General features: G+C 32.4%; 1 long non-coding RNA gene across 1 annotated transcript; it reads left to right on the top strand.

The window, feature by feature from the left end:
• The first annotated feature begins 16,453 nt into the window (after nt 1-16,453).
• On the top strand, nt 16,454-17,759 carry LOC105333325 (uncharacterized). The gene is made up of 3 exons (XR_010714786.1): nt 16,454-16,731; nt 17,036-17,185; nt 17,301-17,759. It is a non-coding gene; the product is annotated as an uncharacterized lncRNA (long non-coding RNA).
• The last annotated feature ends 431 nt before the right edge of the window (nt 17,760-18,190 follow it).

Here is an 18,190-nt window from a genome sequence, read left to right as displayed (position 1 = left end):
TTTTTGACGACCAGAAGGTTATTTTCTTCTAGAAATACATTGTTGTTGAATTTTAGGGGTATGTATCTAAAGTTAATTTTGATCGCTTTTTTAAAATTCCGTTCAATATTTCATAAATCCGATAATTTATTTCTATGCTACGATATTTTAGTTTCCTGTTTAGTTTGTAATTGATGCCTTTGTTATACCACGTTGCAACAAACATTAATAGCTCATGAATAGAAAATACAAACTTAAAGTTCAAGACAGGGTTGAATCGACCCTCCGGTTTGCTATTTTAAAAAAAATATTTACTCTTTAAAACTCATTTATGTTGGATTTAATTCACATGAAAAGTATGAAGAAGGTATAAAAGAGCCTTATTGGACAGCAAATTGAACTTCAGATTTTCCTTAATATCTAGGAATTGCTTTAATAGTTATGAACTACTATTTGGTAAAGAGGAAATTCACATGTATTAGCTATAATAAAATCGAAATAATTCATTCAATCGGTAAGCTGCATTTTTAGTGAGATTGATCTAGTGTAAATATGACCAAGATCATCGATCATTTTTTCAGGGTTTTTTTTTTAAATCTTATAGAATGGTATGGAATTTGCAACCTTATTCTGAGGATTGATCATACTTGTTTACAACAGCGCTACATTTTTGCAAATGAATTTTCTTAATAAGGTTTATATATCATTTTGAGATTTTTTTTCCGTCAATATAGGACGTTTGTTTAAAATCAAGAAATCTCCCAATACAAAACTCTTTACAAAAATCAATAGCACAGGTTGTAAAATAGATTGAACTAAGCAATTTTCGCAGAAGTTCTGAATATTATATGAAAGTAAACAACAGATGATGTCAAATATTTACAAGATATCGATGAAATCATTATTTGTTGTGAAGATGAGTTAAAAGTTGCAAGATTATAAACAAGATTACGCATAAATGCAAAATTTATGTGAGTAGTGACGCACGAACAAGGTGTTGCAAGTATTAAATAATGTTAACAGGACTTTGACGTATTTTCATACATTATTCAATATAGGAACTTTAAATAGTATAAGTTTTAAACAAAATAATAAAAAGCAATATAATTACGATTCTTTGATCTGTACAAAAAATATAGAAACATATTTATATATGTATATTGTTCTATCTTTCATGAAATAACAATTAAAGTATGTTTCGACGAATAGCAAATACTATGGAATTTACAAAATACAAGTACATGTATTATTCTTAAGTTTATGCTCTTCTGTTACATAGGGGTCATTATCAATCAAAACTATAATGTCATGTAACATTGCCTCAACCAATTAACTTTAGATATATACGCATCTTTCATTAAAGTTTTAAAGAAAGCTAATGATACATGCAATAATGAATCGTACAGAAATGTTTAAATACAATGTAGTTATGGTTCATCAATATATGTAAAGACCAATATTGATTTTTATCGTACGTATATTGGTTCCATTTGCACTTGAGGATCATGGTAAGTATTTTATTAAGTAACTAAATGTAACTGTCTTAAACTTTAGTCATTTAAGTTTGAATCTAGCAGTCACCAAAGCTCGTTAAACTGGCAACGGAATTATATAAAGTACAAAATGTTTACAGAAAAAAAGCATTTTTTCAAAAAATTAACTTTCCTGATGAGTAATAAGTAGATAAAAATTATGAGCTTGAACTCAAAAACACATGAACGACTTGAAAAGACTTATATGATTACTAAGTACAAGTACTTATCATAACCAGCGTGAGATTGTTGCCAAAAAAAGATAAATACTATTCGTTCTAAGAGTCGGACTTTTTCGATATACGATTTTCAATATCTTATTGACAACACCTCTTCATCTTTGAAGTGGGTTTGAAGACCAATACAGGTTAGTGACCCATGCATCTTTTATTTCCTACTCTCAGACTAGGGGTGTAGGATCCGACCAGGTACTGTTTAAAGATTGAGGCAAATTCAACGACAAAATATTTTATCTGTAGCCACCTGATCAAACAAAAGAATATACAAGAGAGTAGTGACGATCGATAGAATATCTTTTTTTTCGAAAGAAGATTGAGGTGCTAAGTGAAACGTCTTTTTTATTAATTTGTAATATACTGTGAATAAGAAAAATGTTTACCCCGTACTTTTGTATCCGCAAAGTGCGATCGGGCAAGATACATGTGTGATGCTTTTACGGTGAACACCCTTAATTATGGTACTTAGATAATTGGTGCACTATCGCTCGTTGTTCCGAACAATCAATGAATTTTACATAAATAGTTAACGAAGCGGATGTTGAGAAAGGTTTTAGAATGGTGTTAATATCATCTGTTACACTTCTAAACAGGCACTATTATATTTATGAGATCCCCACTGAGAATAACTGATAACAAGAAGCACCATGTCGCTTAGGACAGAACTTAGAGATAATAAATTTTTGAGGACATTAAGTGAATGTTAATTTCATATGTTAAAAAGTCGAAGAGGGCTCAAGATTATCAATTGTATCTTTTAACAATATATTTTGGTATAGAGTTTAAAAAAGATAAATCAACCAGTCAGTACATCCGAATAGTCTACATACGTTTAAATTCTAATGGTCCAACAGGAATAAGGATAAAGAATGTCAGTCCCTTCATTTAAAATAATTAAAACCATTATTTTAAAGCTTAAAATACTTCAAAATTAATTTACTTATTTTGAATTTGAAATTTTTTTAGGTAATAAAGAACTCACATTTCAAAACTCGATTAAAAAACTTATGCATCATTGTTTGCGTAAAAAAAAAAATCGACTGTGCAAATAACGAAAAAAAACCAGCCTGTCAATTTTATTACTAGCGATGAACACATTTTTTCATCATCCATTTTCTGATAATATAACAACCAATAAGACGAATATACACGGCAGAATTGATCTTTTATTGATCAGAAGCAAATTATAATCAGTTTATAAATTCCATATCTTTTTTGTTAAAAATTAAAATAGTATGTTATTGATACAAGTTCATTACGGTTGCAAGTAAATGTTCAAATCTTTGAACAGTGGATTGAGGGGTTATTGTAGTTCCCAAATCATATGTTTGAAAGGATTAGCAAATCGAAGTTATTATTCAAAAGATGTTTTCGAAAAAAAAAAATTCCTATTTTTTTTTGTAGTTTATATGTAGGATCATAATACCACCAACAATTATTGTAGGAATTCTTCAACACTATCGTTTTCCTAATTTTGTTAAAGATAATACGTATGGGTGTCAAAATCCAATAACCTTAACATAATCTTTATACAATTATATGTTTTATTTGATAAAGATTGATAAGTACTGAAAATTCTTTTTTTACGCGAGTACTTCATTCTGCGATTCCGCTGTTTTGCCTCAAATCGCGAAAATATAAAATCGCGTTTCATGTAGCTCAAAACTGTCTGAAAAATAAAAGCGAGATTTTAAAGCCATGAGGAATGCATTGCCTCTCGCGATTTTACGCGGATATTAATTCCTCGCGTTTAATTACGAATTTTCAGTACTTTACATCAAAAATAATAATTATTAAAAAGGACCAATATTACCTATATAAACCAGTTTTGCGATGAAAACCAGGTCTCTCTTTGTCATTTGAATAAAAAGGAATAAATTTCAGTCGAATGAACCTGTCCTATCAAGCGCCTCAAACTTTTCTAAGCTTCTCATTTTCAGATGTAAGACAACCGCTATACAATTTGGTTGCATAAGGGCTTACATTGATTCAAGACTGCATTTTGATTAGAGAATATAAAACCATCTTGTCTGATTTTCATTCACGCATAGAATTTGACTTTATTTCTTAGTATTTGAAGTTGAACCCCGCTCGTAATAGGCACCGGTACCTGGTATATAAACCCCTCAATTTCGTTACATTCGACTGCATACCTGAAACTCGTTACCGACGTGTAGTGTTCCTTTTGTGATCTTAGGATTTCATGCATCTATTTCTGATAACGTATGCATATTCTGTTTGATATTCTACTACAGTTATTGCCGAGATCAAAGAGATGCCGCGGACATTATTCTCCATTCTACTACAGTTATTGCCGAGATCAAAGAGATGCCGCGGACATTATTCTCCAATATACCACGAATGTCATTAGTAAATTATCAGTTTAAAAAGACCTATTTGTCTCGCACTGATCATGAAAATACAACTTCAAACCTCAAAAAGTTTTAAAACCATGTCGATTTCACGTGTTGGTTCCAGTCAAAACGATGTGTATCACCTCAAATGTTTATTTTTAAGAGATCAATGCGGCTGTTCCTAGGACCTCCCTAGCACCTTTTCCCTGCTTGTTTTTACATAAAATATATAACGTGTAGTAGTCATAATCGTATTAAATTGCCCTAAAAATATTAGGAATACGATTCAAAGATATTTTACCAATAAGTGAAGAGTATTAAAAATCCAAAGAAAAATTCTGTCGTCTGCAAATGATTCCTTTGATCGATACACATGTAAACATTACTTACAAAACCGTTGGAGTTACACTGAACAGCTGTCAAAATGACCTAGATCATCTCTCTATAGGAGAATCGATCTGTAGAAATACTGGCCTGTTAGTAGAATAGAAATATAAAGTTTTTGTTATCGTGAATCTTGCAGGATAACCTCCTCAGTCTCGAAATGTTGTTTGAAATATAAAAGCCTCGGCTAACGCATCGGCTTTTATATTTCAAAGCAACATTTCTCGAGGTTATTCTGCAACATTCACGAAAACTCGTACTTTATTTCTTTAATAATGCATTTACATATGTACAAATTCATTTGATGTTCGCATTCTCCTGGCGTGAAAAAGTACGTTAAATTTGATAATTTCATCAAAATGTACGTCCACACAGGAGAGAACTCTACAGCAAAATACTTACAACTGTTTAGCAGTATTCGTCTTATATACGAGTTGTAGGGGCACGGACATCGCGCTCGTAAATAGGTACCGTCACAAGGTACCTGGGGCTCGTAACATAAAGCATGCTAAGATTTTGACTTAAAGAGGTTCGATCCTCTGATTTTGGGTAGCCATTTTGTGTCACCTCTAGTCTGGAAATTCTGTGTCATATATGAGTTCTACTTGTAAATTCCTTTTTTACAATGCCAAATAAACTATATTGAATAAAATAGTGAAGGAAAAATTCCATATTTAGAGAGTGTAGTAAGGGACTATATTTTGTGGCGGAAGGTTTTTATGAAGATTTTTCATAACTCAGTTGTATTAGAGTACCGTCATTTTTGCTTTCTTATTTTCCGTGCAGACCAAACTTTCAGATAGTTTATGATTTCGACAATATTTCAATATTTCTATCGACATATATTGGCATGTATTAGTGATATTTCATAAAAGCAAAGAAAAAATCAACTCCAATTTTCCCCTAAAATTAGCTTATTTCATGTCATATCTCAAAATTTACATAATAGACCCATTTTTTTGGTTTTATTTTCTGAATATTTAAGTTTCTTTTGACAAGTCTGTCAGAATTTGAGAAAAAGTTTGAGACTTTATTATTATTATATTGCATGTTGAATCGTTTATGAATAAAAATAGTTTTTTTTCAGTGCAAAAAGTTCAAAATATACATTAGGTGAAGTAATTGCAAACTTTTTCATTATGATAATTTTAATTTTATTAATTCTAAATAATGTAAATTTGTAATTGATACCATGGTTAATTTCTATAAAAAATTATAGAGGGAAAAGCAATTTATGCGCAGTTCGCACTTTCAGTGTAGAAAGGTCGTATTAAATACACCGTAGCTCCGAAAGGAGCATATAGACCCCAACATTTTGTTTTAAATTTTGGTTAAGATACATGTGTAGATGTTAAAAAAATACTTTAGAAAAAAAATTAGAGACTTTTGATCGCAGGATCCAACGTCCTTAAGTAGGGTCATAAGTAGGACTTAGTCGGAATCTTAGGTCCTACATAAGTCCTGCTTAGGTATGTCTTATACCGTAACATAAGGCAAACTTAGCAATTTCTTAGCTAAGCCATGCTTATGTCAAAAAGTAAAAACGATTTTTTTCATTTCTTTTGCCGAATTTAGATGCATTGATAATAAAAAATCATTGTCTTAGGTTAATAGTTTGTTAATTATTTACATCTTTGATATTAGATGCGGGTACGGTAGATGTAAACGTAGGGACACAAAATCCACGGTGGCATGAGTATACATATACATATGTACCTAAAACTTTTAAAAAGTTCAAAGCGATGAATCTTGGGCAATGTATTCAGTCTATTGTTGTTACTTCGTTGTTTTGATGAATATTCACTAGTTTACTGCATGTGGCGTATTATCGAAAGGCCGTTATGACGTGATAGAATAAGATTCCTTTTTTATCTTTTGTTCTACATCTTATCTCACCAACCCATTCACTTACTCTGAGTATAATTCCTTCATAAAGTCGATATATATATTGTTACAGTAATGAAATGAGGCAATCGTCGTCTTTGAAATCACTGAGGTTTTCTGTCTTTTAACGTATTTTTCTGCAATTTCTCAAATTTACATATATACTAGTAGTTACTTCTTGTAAACTGATCATTACGTGTTTACAACCTATTCAGCAGCCCAGTTGCATACTATGCGGCAATGTTATAGCTCATTACAACCACTGTTAGACCTTATATCCATTAAATCAACACTTTTATATTGGTGAATATTAAGATATTGCATTCAAATGCTGAATTGAAATAATCAATTATAAAATTCTAAATGAATGAAAACAATACTTAAGACATACTTAAGTTACCTCTACCGGCCGCCTAAGTTTTGGTTAAATTGTCCTAGCTAAAGCCCCTTTCACAATTGGCGCACGAGCAGAAGCGACTGAATATGCGTTCCATGGTACGAATGCTCGTGCGAGTCAGAGGGGGTATATATACCGCCCATTTCCGACGCTTTAGTAGACACAGTTGAAAGCGAGAGAACATGCCACCCAAATAATTACAGAGATGCAGCAGCATATATTATTATACCTCAATATGATTATTGTATTATATTTAATTGGTCTAGAAAGTCAGGTGACAAGGCGACTTCATAGGAATGAAAAAGCCGATATGAGCATATGATGTAGACAAGTATGATTATATAAAAGATATTTAAAGGTTATGATTCTCTATATATCACAAAACTAACTTAACTATCTATGATTCGAAATTGTGAAAGAAAAGAGAGACAGTAACAGAGGAAATCAAACAATCACGACGTTATTGCCTTTGAAAAACAATTTTTAGAAATCAACGTATCTTGTATAATCATATGTTGTTCGGTATAATAAAACGTAAATTGCATTAATGTTCAAGGAATATGAAGATTTATTACCCCAGAAAAACAAATTTCCCTCGGGCGATGCCCTTGGGGAAATATGATTTTTCTTGGAGAAATAAATCTTCATATTTCCCTCACCATCATCCAATAACTGTATACTGTTGAATTGTGGTCTGAAACAGAGATGCTTATACATGGTATACATACTAGTGGCAAAGCATGGCATATTACTGATAGGTCGTGCAATGATAGCAAAACGTTGCAGGATAACATGAGACATGTTGAGCAACAGTCTCATGGTCGCACAATGCGCGTATAAACAACTGCGATTCATCTTGCGATCTTTAAAAATCGTGCATCACTCTTGCGAGTACACAAAACGTTGTAAAACGTTCGTACTAATGTTCGTGCGTTGCACTGCGATAATTTGGATCGCGTTCAGTCGCGTCTGAGTAGTGTGCATGTCCACTATTCAGAAGAGACTTGATGCGACCAGTAAAACGTATGCAACGAATGCGAGAGCTGGTACAACGTAAGCGAGGGCTCGTGCAACGTATGCGAGAGCTCTTGCGAAGCTCAAAAATTTCGATCGTAAAGTGTTGTAAAGTGCCCGTGCACCAATTGTGAAAGGGGCTTTAAGCAACAGTCTCATGATCGCAAAACACACATATAAACAGCAGCGATTCATCTTATGACCTTTAAAAATCGTGCATCACTCCTGCAGGTACACAAAACGTTGTTAAACGTTCTTACTCATGTTTGTGCGTTGCACTGTGATGATTTGGATCGCATTCGGTCGCGTCTGAATAGTGTGAATGTCGAGTATTTTGAGGAGACTTGATGCGACCACTTAAACGCATACAACGAATGCGAGAGCTCGTGCAACATTTCCGATCGCAAAGTGCTGTTAAGTGTTCGTGCGCCAATTGTGATGGGGGATTTATATGTATTCTAATTTCTTAATTAACGGATACGAAAATACTTCTAGATTCGATATTGTGTGACTTTGTAACACTGGGTGATAGATATTTATTTATCTTTATCTTATCTGATCTATATACAATTCGTACGTCTGAATTGATGATACTGTATTGTTGTTACGATTTACAGTCTTATCTCATCGTCCTGTATCATCGTCAAAGACATTCGCTAATATATTGTCGCCGTCACATATCGAGTAAATGTATGCCAGTCTATTCGACAATGAATGAAGTTAAATGTCTCAAAAAATTTATCTGATTCTTCTAATAAAAAATAACTTAAGAAAGAACAAATACATTTAATGCAAATTTTACTGTACAGCATACATAGACCCAACACACTTAAACGACATTGATCAAAATGAATACATATTTTAGAATCAACAATTGAAACATGAAATCCGTGATAATGGTAATATGATGCCAATGAATAATGCCATTAAATTAATTTTCTCAATCTATAAGACATTCAAAGTTTGGATATCTTCACATAAAAAATGTCAAATTCACATACAAAGTTCTACCGTATATCAGGTTTTTTTTTTACCACGCGTATCCAATTTTAGCTCTGTCCGCGACGATTTTATAATCGCATAAACTAAATCGGCATAAATCTGATAGAAAGTATTTTCCTTTGAATAGAGTTTGCTTATAAAGTAAATAGGTAAGTAAATATACGACGAAATGTGTTTTGTTAGTTTAGTTAGATTGTAGGAATAGCAGGCTCGAAGGACAAGCGGCAGATAAGAGGTATGTAAGCTTCACTATTAAATAATCATTCTACAAGCTAGTGAAATTGTTCACTTTCCTTGCGTAAACCGATGTCTATATAATTATAAATAAGATACTAGAATTTGTAACAGTACATGATCTACGTGTACTGATCTGTGATTATTTGCATCTCTGAAAATTATCGGTAAAAATTTTACATTAGAGAAATTGTTTAAGTTGTTTCATTTGTCTGAATTTTTTATTCAAAATTAAGATTTGCAACATCGATGTTTTTTCGTGCATTACGTCACAGGTTTAGATAAATCTGAATTATATTTTCACTATGACTTTGAAATAGTGAAAATCTTATTCGCGTACATTTTACATACTGTTCTAGATACTGAGTCGTGGTAAAAAAAAACACATGACACTGAAACAAACCTGACATACGGTACATATAAACAATCAATCAGTAATTCTATCTTATTGAATATGAAAAACAATATTTACACGTACATGTAATAACGTTCAGTTGAAATTATTGATTGTAATACTTTGTGCCTATAATTAAGTGTGTTTTTGGTACCACCGTATTGTTTTGTACTACCAAATGAGGACAAACAGAGTCTTCAATACACAACATTTAACATATTCAACAAGTAGAATAACTCTTCAATTTTAAAAAATAAAGTTCATGCCAACAATTTACACACAGGTACTATGCATATATTATCGATGATTTAAAAACTTAGTTTAAAACAAGTAAGCAATTGATATGAAATCAAGGAAGTCAACATATATAATTGCTTAACCACTATTACTACAAGAATACGCGGTAATAGCTTGAAAATGTAAAACAATGTAAAATTAACATTGTAAATTATACATAAAAACAAGAGGAATAAAAATATGGTGCACTGTTACAGAACTGGTTTCAAAAAAAGTTAACATTGTTAACCTAGCATTATATTGTTTTAAGTAAATATGTGCAAGAATATATTCTGAAAATATTCTGAAATTAAAGTAGATTTTAGAGTGACACTCTCCGGGCAGTCGTATTTCTTAATTTTTATTTATTTCTTTTTGTTTCTACAGAAGAAACGGGAAGAGCTCTGCCTTTTAATGACATGTTGGTTTGATGCAAAGTAAAACATTGTACCAGGGGTACTGGAGGAGAACCTTTTCTACAACAAAGGAAATTTTTTAATTCAGTTCTAAATTTCTTGCACAGCAAGGAGTAGATTGTAAAGTTCGCTGCATATGTCAAGATTGTTACAGATTTTATAAATGCAGTGTACTGTGCTTTGTTAACAGTACAAGACTGACATAGCGCACGTTGAGAAAAATATTTGATTGTAACGTTTGGTACTGAGATTATGATAACTGACGTCACAATACATGACGTAACTAAAACCATTTTGCGGATATTTCTATTCAACATAGTCTGTTGTCGCAGATATCTGCCTTTAAGCAATATCGAAATTATCATTGCATCAAAAATAATCATCGATGCTAGAGGAACAAACACAGTGCAAATTTCCGCGATGATGTTTGCATCTTCCAACTGTGGCCTCTCGTTCCAAACACAACCTGAGACTAGTTTACCGGGAATAACTGATGAATTAACGTATACTTCTTCAATCGTTTGAAGATTTAACATGAAATTAATATCAGCTAAAATTGAAACAAATATCATTGAAATAATGATGAATAATGTGATTCTTACTGTGAGTTTTAGCTTGGCAGTGATTGGAAATGATATAATGATGTATCGCTGGATTCCAAGTAGCGCTGTTAGAAGTCGCGCCAATGTCGTGCAAATCTTGGGGATACGTATTTCAAGCAGATTGTGCATTGCACACCACGCATGAGGTACAAATTCGTCAGCAAAGCCAAGACCGTAAAAATAGATAGAGGGTGCCATTGTTGACAACATTTGTATGATATTTGCTAATGCAATAGTTATCAAAACAACATGGCTTGGTGAGCAAAAGTTACCCCTGACGAATACTACAATAAACAAAATGTTAGTTGGAATTGCAATCATTTCAAGTAAAGGGTATATGTATAGATGAAACATGACTTTGGTATCATAGAATTCAGTATTCCTATATCTGAGATGGAATGCCATAATACTGGATGTATTGTCGTGTTGACCCGATGCGTTTATGTTTCTTGATCCACCTTCCCTCCTTAACAAAGACCGTTTATCAGCAGCAAAACTACAAGAACGAAAATCATACTTAAAAATAATTATTTATGTTTGATGATGTACATGTATTAGTTTTATGTCTAAGGTATCATCAAATATTGATTTAAAGAGCTTGAATACAAAGTAACGTACATGTGACAAGTGTTTTATCCTTAAATTATTACAACGGCGTTTTTTTATGAAGCATGTACGAAAGCCGAGAAGGATCATTCGAGATTCGAGATTCGAAATACGAGATTCGAAATACGAGATTCGAGATTCGAAATTCGAGATTCAATATCTAAATTAACCAATCAAATCAAGGATCTGAAAATATGTATCCTAGCGACATCAAACTGTTCTAAATAAAAATCATACGTACATGCTCTTATATACATATAAATGCTATGTTCACTTCTCCCTACCTAACTAAATAATTATTTGTATTTACTTTTACACAGAATATCTAAGTAGACTAGTAATAATGCAGTGTGCTTCGCGGATCTAAGTGATTTTGTTTGCCCTGGTGCATTTCCACCTGATGCGTTTGAACCCTAAGGTATTTCACCACCAGTAATAGTTTAAAACCCGGGTTTATTCACCCCTTTTGTGTAAAAATGCGGTTATGGTGGAGAACTTCATAAGCGTAGCTAATTTTTTCTGTAGGGGGTCCTAGGCCAATTTTAAAAAATTTTACTATGTAAATTTAATAAGCTCCAATTTTCCCGAGGAGGGGGTCCAGATCCCCTGACCCCCTCCTTTCTAGATCCCCGCATGAAGATTAGTACATGTATCTAAATAATCTAAATATAAATAATCTGTCCTTTTTCACTAATAAATATAAGCATTACTTATCGTTTTTATGTATGCATACAGTGATACACTAGTACTATGATTATAAACAGATCATTGAGATATTATCACATCATACGGAATTATTAATAAATACATTTTTTTCCTTTTCCTCAGTAAACAACTTATTATGAGTCTTACTTTTTTGGAATTGTTTTCAATATAGAAGGATACCTACTCTCTACAATTAAAGGTAGGGATGATAGGGTGCCAATTTGTTCACATTGCCGATTTCTTGTGCAGAGAACAGTAAAACCCTTTATTTGATTGTGCATGAATATTTCAAAATTAATTGTTGTACATATATTTTGTTATAATTCATTCATTGATATATCAACAAGAAAGAATAAAAGCATATGTTTCACAGCCAAGTTAAGTTTCTCTGTAGTTTCCTACCCCCCCCCCTTACCCCCCACCGCACCAAAATTGACAATAATTACATATAAGTCATACAAATGTTTACTTTTTTGTAAGTAAATCTCTAAAGATGTAAATAAGCACTGCAAACAAAGATGTGTGTATTTAATATACTACTACATTACACTTAGCCAGATAAAATGAAATCAGGATGAAGCTACAAGGGGTGAGTGGTGCAAATTTATCAATTTGTCGCCATACACACAGAACACCAAATAAAGAAACTGTGAGTGGTGTGTGGAATGCATAAAAGATGGCGGCAAATTATCTCAAATAATCAGTCGAAAAACCCACAAATAGGCTGTTATTTGTTACATATCCTGCAAAAACATTGATAAAAAATGTTATCGTCCCATAACATAGCCGATTAAGTTAATGTGTACATATGGTCAACGTACATGTAATTCTAATATACAAGAAGGCGGACGTATCAGGCGGGGATCCAGAAAATTAAATTTCAAATGATCGGTTGAATTACATTAAATGCTTTGAAAATTGTTTTAAACTATCGCACGGGTCAAAATGCGTGATAGAAGCTATGTACAGTGTAATTGGAAACTTTCATTTTATATCAATATGTAGTATTACCCATGCGCGGATCCAGAAAATTTTTCCAGGGGGGGTCCGAAGGATAATTGTGTTTGCCAGGGGGGGTCGGAGGCATATTTTCGCGATAATTTTACTATGTAAATTTAATAAATTTTCATTTTCCAGGGGGGGGTCGGGACCCCCCCCCCCCCCGACCCCCCCTCTAGATCCGCGCATGATTACCTATTATAACAAATGAGAGTATAGCACAACTGCCACAAGCAATACATGTCCTTTACCGGCACCACCTCCCTCCCCATAAAAAAAATGAAACAATTGTCGTTTTATTTGCTAAAATGTGTGTGGTTCAAGATTTTTCTAAAGGACATACCCGATTAGAATTGAAAAAAAGAGTCGTGCGTTTAAAACTAATTTTGTCAAAACTTTTAGATTCATTTGGTTATAATTTGGTCCATTTGGGTAAATATATGCACCAGTGCAGCTCTAATTTATATATAATCAGGCCATAAATTCAAAATATTTTCAAAAATTAATAGCTTTAAATTCAGTGGATGAAAGAAAAGGAAAGCAAATAGAACTCGATGAGTGCTAATACCTGTGTTGAATGAATGGTACAGTAGGATATGCGCAAAAAAGTCCCGTCTACTCTTTCCTACCCTATAATTATTGGAATATTCAATCCGATTATAAGAGTCAAATTAAAAATCAAGTACGGATATGTACCTGTTTATCAAAAGTAAAACTACTCATAATTTATCTACAGTGCATCGTTATGGAGCTACACAGAAAGTTTTATATTAATTTGCCGAGCCAAATAAAAAAAACCTGGAAAACGAAGAGAAAACAAAGTGGGGACAGAATAACTGACAAATTAATTAGGACTATATAGCCCCCCCCCCCCCCTTGAAATATATATACTGAAAACAGATTATTGGCGTATAACATCCGCACACAATTTAAAGAAAATTTCATGTTTTTTTTTTATCATTTTCGCTAGCTAATGTAAGACATCACAAATACCCCACGGAAAAGGAAATGCTAGGTGATGAGAGAGAGAGAGAGAGAGAGAGAGAGAGAGAGAGAGAGAGAGAGAGAGAGAGAGAGAGAGAGAGAGAGAGTCGATGTAAATCACAGGTGCGCTAACACCGTTAAAATTAAAGCTTGCTAGTTGGTCTGCCCTACCCTAGCTACCTCCTCTCTTTTCTCGTTTTAGAGGCTTAATTATTGTCTATATATGCTTGTAACAAATCAAATCAATTTCAAATTCTAAATCAAACTGAATTTGACACTACAAAACTCTCTCTGTGTCTGTCTGTCTGTCTCTCTCTCTCTCTCTTTCTTTCTCTCTCTCTCTCTCATATCGACAATGGCATTGCCATACCCTACAATACACTATTCTTATCTGGATTTTTGTCTTTGAGGTTGTAAATCATTATATCTTCTATGGTTTAAAACTTTATCATAACCTATGTTTTGACATGTCGATTATTTTTTTGAGTTTCGTTTCATAGCTAAAACATTTAGATTAAACAGATCTTTCTTCGCGAGCCGATTTGTACACAGTTGGGGCGAATACACTTCGGGTTAAAATTGTTCGGGGGGAAATACATACAGGGCAAACAAAACCACTTAGATTGGCAAAGCCAACAGTGTTATTTCTAATTTAATTGTTTATACTGTGTGGGGTTAATTCATCAATGTTAATTTAACCATTTTAAAACCACTATATAAGAGCTATTAAGACATTTATTTGTAGGAAAGAGCATGTACGAATGATCTTTATTTAGAACAGTTTGATGTTGCTAGGATACAGGTTTCAGATCCATGATTTGATTGGTTAATTTAGATATTGAATCTCGAATTTCGAATCTCGAATCTCGTATTTCGAATCTCGTATTTCGAATCTCGAATCTCGAATGATCCTTCTCGGCTTTCGTAAGCATGCAAGTTTGAATCCATTTGTGCAAGAGTAACTTGAAATCTTTGCTTATAGCTATCGTGTTATGCTTTTTATCGTATAATAAATAAAAAAACTTTTAAAACAGAATATTTGCATAAAAAATACCATTGTCTACAATTGATACGATAAACTATAGTATATACATAAAGTAAACAACAACAAAAATAACAGAAAGTTCTTTCTTGCTTATATTTTATCTCGACACGCATGTTTGAAAACAAAGTCAATCGACAATACATATAATTATGCCATTTTCAAAATCTTACAATAGAAGATGCATCATTAAATTAACAAAATAATAAATATAAGGCATTTGGAATCATGATAAAAGTGAAACGTAATGAAAAAAAAATTTCATTAAAAGATATTGTAAATATTCAAACAAGTTACCTTCCTCCTCTGAATAGACCTCTAGAAGACATCTTACTGACTAAAGCTCTTTGAATTTAACTGTGCTATCGCTGCGGTTGACTTAGGTCCTTGCAAAAGAATGGGAAAATAACCTTCCAGTTGTATATATCTCTTTTTTGAGTTATTTTAAGGTGAATAATTGCCTCTATGGTGTTAACAGTATCTATATTAACAGGGCAAGCCCTACTTTTCTCCAATTACTGGATTCCACGAGGTGTATACTTGTGTCGTATTAAAGTCATTACCCTTACATTTCTAACACGTCGGAACGCCATCGCACCCTCAAATGAAATTTTTAGAACCTAGTTTTCTCAGTTAAGCGTGTTGATGAAATGTTGCCATTGTTAATTGAAATATTATGCAAGAATTAGGAATGGCTGTAAGTTATCATAACGTGTGAGAACGATTTGACCTAGTGGTATTGTATTAATGGGATATATTTCATTTTTATTACTATTTTATGAATGCCACCCTTATAGAGCAGATTATTGTTTTCTTAGGAAGGGGTTTGTAAGAATTACCGCATTGTAAGAAAAATACTTTTTTATAATGTAAACATATACTTTATCAATTATCATTTTGAAAATGTCATTTTGAAACATGAATAGCTCAAATTATTAGAGTAGATTTGCCTTTCATATATAGATAAAAAGGATGATTAATTTCAAATTAAGTTCTCATCAGTATAAATGGTATATTTATTTACACAATAGCAAGAAGATGTAAAAATGAATGTCACAGAACAGTCTTCCCCTATCTGTGCGGTTACTTTGTGTGTTTTAAGAGGGGTAAATTTTCTCTCTGAAATGAACATTGGCGAGAAAGGAAACACAAATATAATTCGAACGGTAATTTCTATCATGTGATATCCTCTAAAATCCTTTATGGTATCAGATTCAGTACAATGATAGTTTACACAAAAGGGTTACACACCAGTTGATCACTCATATTCCTGGTGGGACCAGGTTCTTCATTCATAATACAATAACATCATGGACATATTTACTTCCCTGTACTCTATTTCCTTCTAAATGTTCAATATAATATCATGTCCTTTAAAAAATTGACAAATTTAAATAACAAATACAAATGTTCTTCCTTATTCGAAAAAACATCTGATCATTAAAAACTCATAGGATCCGATTTTTTTTCTGTTTAACCTATAATAAATATCTTAAGGTGCAAAACATCTGATACCAACATGAACCATCGTAAAATTGCCTTCGTATTCCTTCTTCTTGGATCATTATGTGCAATATTAGCGTTCTCAACAACTAGTTGGATGGAATTATCCCACAATGGTTTAAAAATTCACATCGGATTGTGGCGCATGTGCTCAACAAATTGCTCAGATCTTAACGGCATAGTATTACGTAAGAATTTAAAAATAAGCTTAATAACTTTAGAAGGAGGAGAGGCAGTAATTCATGTACTTTAACGGTTAACCACATTTTTTATTTCGAAAAGATCGAGTTCTTTACCAATATTTCACCAGAAATATCTTAAAATTTGAAGCAATGTACACTGTTTTACATTTAACAGTACAATCATTTTTATCTACATATATAGGTAAAATCTGTACGGTTTCTGTTCTTAAAAGAAATTATATTACAATGAAGTACTTTGTGAAGTGTTATGTTAGAGAAGTGTTTTAATCTGTTTCTTTGTTTTTGACAGGTTGGTACGGTTTCGTTCAAGCTACAGCGTGTATAGGCCTTGTTGGAACCATTGTTGTCAGTAGTCTTTTGGGACTTTGTCACTACGTTGAACGTTTCCAGAAGAATATTGCAATTCTCCGTTTCACAGCAGTTACCTGCATTATTACATGTAAAAGTCATTGTTATATTACTTTCAAAGTATTCTTGAAATAACAGGCTAGAAAATGTTGTCAACGTAAAATTGTACTTTATTTAAAATTGACATTTTTGTTTCATTTGTTTAGGGCTTATAGAAATATCAGGTTACGTTGTGTTTGTGTTGTCATGGATACGACGGTCATCCGACGCCATGTTTAATGAAGATCTCATATATATGGGGTTACCTGCTATAAAGACTGACAGGGCTGATATATCGTACAGCTTTTTTATAGCTGTTTTTGGAGCACAGTTCACAGTGTTAGCAGGTATTATCTTGTTTCAAATGATGGATGTTTCAAAACAAGGAGAACCATTATACACCGAAAAATCAGTCGATGCAACTTAATAATATCTACATGTACCTTTAATTTTACAAACCGAAAGTTTGTTTTAACAGTTGATTAATTTTAACTTAAAATGTTTGCACATCGTTCATACTTTGTTTGTTTGATTTCAATTTAAAAAAAGAAATTCTTTTCATGACTCAAACTGTATTATAATTTTATATTTTTTTCTGTAATCACAGCTGATGATAATAAAATGTTTTGCGATAAATTCAAATTGCTTTTTTCTAACTGAATATATTGTCTACGGTTTTTTCGAATCATCTGTTTAATTTCCTTTAAAACGTCGCATTAAAAGTTAAATTTTAAGTATTTGAATATATAGAATTTCTATGATTCCTATCATTATATATCGAAAATTGAGTTTATTGAGACTCAATTTCCTTGTTTCATAATAGCCATACTTAACATTTAATGGTATCAAAATAAAAATCAGAAGAAAAGAAATTATAAATGAAAATTCCGACATTACAGGAACGTTTTTTGAGTAAATTGGTATATAGTTAACTTCCTGCTTTTTGAGGAATCTTACATTATTTATGTGCTTGAAATTTAATCAATTTATGCGTGTGATCTTCCAAGTTTAAGTTTTTCCCCATCTTTTTTTTATTAAGTACTTCCTTGCCTTTTTG

Source organism: Magallana gigas, chromosome 6 (assembly GCF_963853765.1).
Source record: "Magallana gigas chromosome 6, xbMagGiga1.1, whole genome shotgun sequence".
Lineage (NCBI taxonomy): Eukaryota > Metazoa > Mollusca > Bivalvia > Ostreida > Ostreidae > Magallana > Magallana gigas.
This window is presented reverse-complemented; position numbering and strand designations above follow the sequence as displayed.